This window comes from Triticum dicoccoides, chromosome 3B (genome assembly GCF_002162155.2).
Source record: "Triticum dicoccoides isolate Atlit2015 ecotype Zavitan chromosome 3B, WEW_v2.0, whole genome shotgun sequence".
In the NCBI taxonomy this organism is placed as follows: domain Eukaryota; kingdom Viridiplantae; phylum Streptophyta; class Magnoliopsida; order Poales; family Poaceae; genus Triticum; species Triticum dicoccoides.
The window spans coordinates 30,348,853-30,353,563 of NC_041385.1; the positions used below are offsets into that span (position 1 = coordinate 30,348,853).

Sequence of the window (4,711 nt, forward strand, 5' to 3'; positions counted from 1 at the left end):
CCTGCGAAAAACAACTGGCACAACGCAATGGTCCTTAATCGGTTATCCATAATATAGACAAACAAATATGAATCAGGAACCAAGCAGTTTAATTGGTTGCAAATTAAAGGACCCTTAGAATCCGCTTTTAGATGGCAAACAATAAACTATGGCAATAAAAAATCAGTAGCCAAAACCCATAGGACGGAAAATAGCATCAGTCATTCCTTCAACCAAAGCATCATATATCATCGATCTACATTATAAGGAGAACTATGTATGAGAATGTGAACCAGAGTTATACCCCTTGCATCATGTAATTCTTTGGAGTTAGACTCTTTCAAAATATTATCACACAGGGTGCCCAAAAATATATATTACCACAATACATCTATTCATCCATTAATAATGAAAATACTAACACATAACTTCCACCTAGAGTAGCATGGAATTGCACAAATAATACATAGCAAGAGATTCATTATTTCAATGCATGATAAGTTACGAAATAGATCATCTAAACAAACAAAATAATGTTTGTTTGTGCCACTTATTATTACTGTTATCGTGGTACCCACAATAAGGTGGAAATGTTAGCTTATTCAAGGGGGGCCTACAAACTTCGATCCCATGATGGCTAAAATGGTTTTGGATCAATGAAGCTTACAACTGGTAAATCAGGTGAGCTAGTAAGTATGGCAAACGAAAATCAAAGTAGAATGATCCCAAAATGTCTTTTGTTACACTATTACAAAGCAAGTTAACCGATCTTAGATCTTGTGACCATGAATCCAAACCTCTACTGATTACTCTTAAATTCATATCAAAGTGAAGAGAGCTAATTATTTATGTGTGGCGCATTCAGAGAATTGATGTGGCTATTCATAAAATCAAAATTAAGATCCATTCTCTCTAGAAGTAACTAAAATGAAAGAGGAACAGAGAATAATATCTTGTGCCAGATTGGGATTAATGCACTGATGAGAGACTCGAACAATGAAACACATGCAAAAATGTTCTCTTGATGCCCATTTACTCCTAGGAGTACTACTGAACCTAACTGAATTTAGGAGTATTTACAAAACCTAGTAGTACTACTGAACCTAATCGAACCCAAGTGCATGTGTGGTGTACTAAATGTAGGAGCTGCGTGTTTGTACTCCATGGATGCAAATCAAAGGAGTTGGAGCCGTGTGTTTGTACTCCATAGACGTATTATAAACTTTGTAGTCCATGGGAAATGAACATAGCTGCAAATTAAGAAAAACAAAGCAGTCGAGGAGAGAACGAGCTCACCTATGAGGTTGCAGCCGAGGCAGTAGCACAGCTCGTCGCTGCAACTGAGCTCGACACGCTACCTCCATGTGTCCGGCCTTTTCCGCGAGTTGCCCCATGCGTCCAGCCTCCTCCGAGCACTGTCTCCTCACAAACAAGTAGGGGTAGAAAAAACATGAATTGTAACTTATCAACCGAGCGGCAGCAACAATCAGCGACATATCACCGATCAACAACAGGACACTAACCGAAAAACGCAGCCAATAGCAAAATCAGGAGCAGGATAAAACTAATAATATAATGAAAAGAATGCCCACAAGAGAAGCATGCACAATCCTATGAAATCAGAATCAATTAGTTCACCTACTGACACCCATCTACCAGGATCAAACAAGGCGTCCAGGATCAAACAAACAAAGCAAGGAAAGATACAGCCCCTTCCTTGCAATCTAGCTAGACCGCTAATGTAACAACAAAGTTTCTAGAAGAATCTAACAGCAATCATATATAAAAAAAGCGCAAGTAAATATGGTCATGCATATTTTGAAGCCACCAAAGCTGTCCTTATGTCGAAAATTGAAATAAACGATGGTACAAAGAGGAGAAATAATGAAAATAACATGAAGGAGTCAGAACCCAGAAATCATATGTAACTAAACTATGAGAAACCATGTATATTACCTCAAGAATCTATATAGACCTAAGCTTCTCTTTAACAGGCAGAAAACCAAGCAATAAAACAGATAGCCTAGCTAAATCCAAGGACCTACTTGACGGCAAGGCACCAACAAAACAAGAAAGCCCCCCAAAAGTCCTCCTCTGGAACCTAGCTACCTAAGAATCTGCTGCACAAGAAGAAACCCAAGGCATTTTTGCTAGCCAGTCCTACAAAATGGTACATGAACATAAGAGGGGAAGGAGCTCAACCAGCAGGAGCATGACCAGTGCGGCCACACGCGGCAGAGGTGAAGCATAGATCGCTCAGAATCGCGTGTGTAAGGAAGAACCCAACAACACGGTACATGCGAGTAGCACCAGCAAACAAATCAGTAGGTTACTTCTAGGACATAGCACCTCGATCACTCTTTACATGAACAATCCAGCATTATCTACTAAAAAACTATCAACAAAAATCTTGTAGCATTATTATTTGTAGCATGTAAGAACAAATAGCTGCAAATGGTAACTTGCGAAAAAATAGAAGTAGTAGTGTCACAGCAAATTAAAACAAGCCATTCAACCATTGCGGGGAGCGGGTCAAAGTGCGACTTACTCTTATAACCAGATTAAATCAAGGACCAACAACAATATAGATACAACAAAGTGCGACTGTACATATTCTACAAAACACACCACTGCACCATGTAGATACAACACATATCAATTAGAAGGGGCAACTTGTGCCCTGTTTATGAGAGAAAGAAATCAAATAATATTTGTAACAGTAGATTGAGATATGATGAGAATACCTAATCAGTAAAGCATCACTACCCAACCATAAGCATAAAGGAAGTAATATGAGCTGAAATCTCTGATGGCATAAAAAATTAGAGCATGTCTGACATAACATTTTGAAGTTACAAATGGTAAATAAACTACAACCAAGAAACAGAACATTAAGTAGCTAGAGAGTATACACTACTTTCTAATAGGAAAGAATGTAATTTAATCGGTAAGGTACTGTCACTGTCTCCAACATGAAAAAACGAAGAAACCTTTTGTAATCAGTATCTACCATGCTCATGTTTCTTCTGTATTCAGTACAGTAGCTGCAACCATGCGCATATCACCGAGCAGGAAAAAGAGAGAAGGTTACGGCTTACTTAACATTTGCCAATTGATGCTGCCTGCACCCATACTTTATGAATCTGCTGCTTCTAATTCTGTTACAACCTGCCACTCCTCATTATATGTTGCCCCATCATTTTCCTGCAACGCATCTATATAACAAAAAGCACCACATCAAGTGAGGTACGAAAATAGCAGATAGCAAAGCAACATGAGAATAGTAGTCAAGTATATTGGCATACCTTTAATTCTCAAATAGTTGATTGGTTCATGACGATGGTTCGAGGAGAAAGCTGCAATTGAAAAAATAAAGATATTCTTACAAAGAAGGCCCAAAGGTTTAAGCAGGATATGGTAATAAATATACATAATATGTAAACTTCAAAACTATTGCAGAGAGATAAATGTGGTTTTGGAAGAAACATGTTCCTAGATAGGCAGAGTCTAATTGTAGTAGCATATCATTGTGAGACGAATGCACTTTTTTAACTTCTCCCTAGCCTACCCATGTGGTTCCAGAGGGTAACACATTCATTAAATGCAAACTCGATAGCAGAATTTTCCCTCATGACACAGAGCTTTTCCCAAGTGCACCATATATCCTGATTTGGAATGTTCTAAATCCAAGAATATAATGTATGATAGTTTATCATCAATACTGATGATATAGAGACAAAGATGAGAGCTAGGAACCATGCCAATTAGCTTGGATGGGCTCCCCACTGTTTGATCTGCTTCAACATTGCAAAGGGAGGTTCTTCAGTACTTCTCAAGCTTCTAGATTCCCTGCAGCTGCAATAGGCTCAACCTTAATTGTCTTCCATTCAGTACTATCTAAGTGTGCGGGCGAGTGAGGCTTGCAGGCGATGTATGAAACAAGTGCAAGACGCTATAAAAATAGTACTATGTCTGTATCTGTGGTAGTAGATAAAAGTAACATTAGTATCAGTACTAATTCTAAGTATATCAGAACATGCAAAGAACATATGTAGTAGTAATAGCCAGGTAGGCATAGTTGCCAGATTCGGTGGGTTTGATTTGGGGAAACAATGCATTGGCAAGGCAACAGGCGAGGGATGGATGGATGGATGGATGGACTTACGATTTTGTCGAGCTCCCGGGTCTTGCGCATCAGCTCCTCCTTGAGCCGGCTATTCTCCTCAAGCTGCGGTGGCGTGGGAGGGGGAGAATGGATGACTGAGTCAGTGATATTGGCAGGGGTGAGAAAAGAGATGGGCGAGGGGAGGGGGGAGGTGTCCTGGTGATGGATGGTGGCCTCGGCGTCCTCGACGGCGCGCATGACCTGGAAGAGGTTGCCGGTGCCAGCGGCGTCGTCGGAGTCCTGGCACGCGGTGGCCAGCTCATCGGCGTCGGCCATGGCGCGGTGATGGCGATGCGGGTGGGGTACGGGGAGGAGATGGGAGCACGGCGAGGGAGGCGGAACCCTAGGGAGGGGAGGGGAGGGGAGGCGGCTCCTCAAGTGGCTGGCCGCGCTGCTGGTGGAGACGAGACGGGAGTGGGGGAGGGAGGGGATTCGCGCTCTCTCTCTCTCTGTTCATAGGAGGTGGCGGACCCTCCCTCTGCTGCTGCTCATCGTTGTTGGGGAGGGAGGAGGGGGATTTGTTGCGGTGGATCTGGCCGCTGACGGCCTGGGGAGGCGGGTGCCGCC

At 42.0% G+C, this 4,711-nt stretch overlaps 1 long non-coding RNA gene across 1 annotated transcript in view; it reads right to left on the reverse strand.

Annotated features, from left to right (window-relative positions):
• Positions 1-3,338, reverse strand: part of LOC119280620 — a 4,273-nt gene extending 935 nt beyond the window's left edge. Inside the window, exons 1-2 of the long non-coding RNA XR_005138124.1 lie at positions 3,285-3,338; positions 1,276-3,194 (exon numbers count right to left, since the gene is read on the reverse strand). This is a non-coding gene — a long non-coding RNA (uncharacterized LOC119280620). The remainder of the gene's footprint in view (positions 1-1,275; positions 3,195-3,284) is intronic.
• Positions 3,339-4,711: the final 1,373 nt, after the last annotated feature.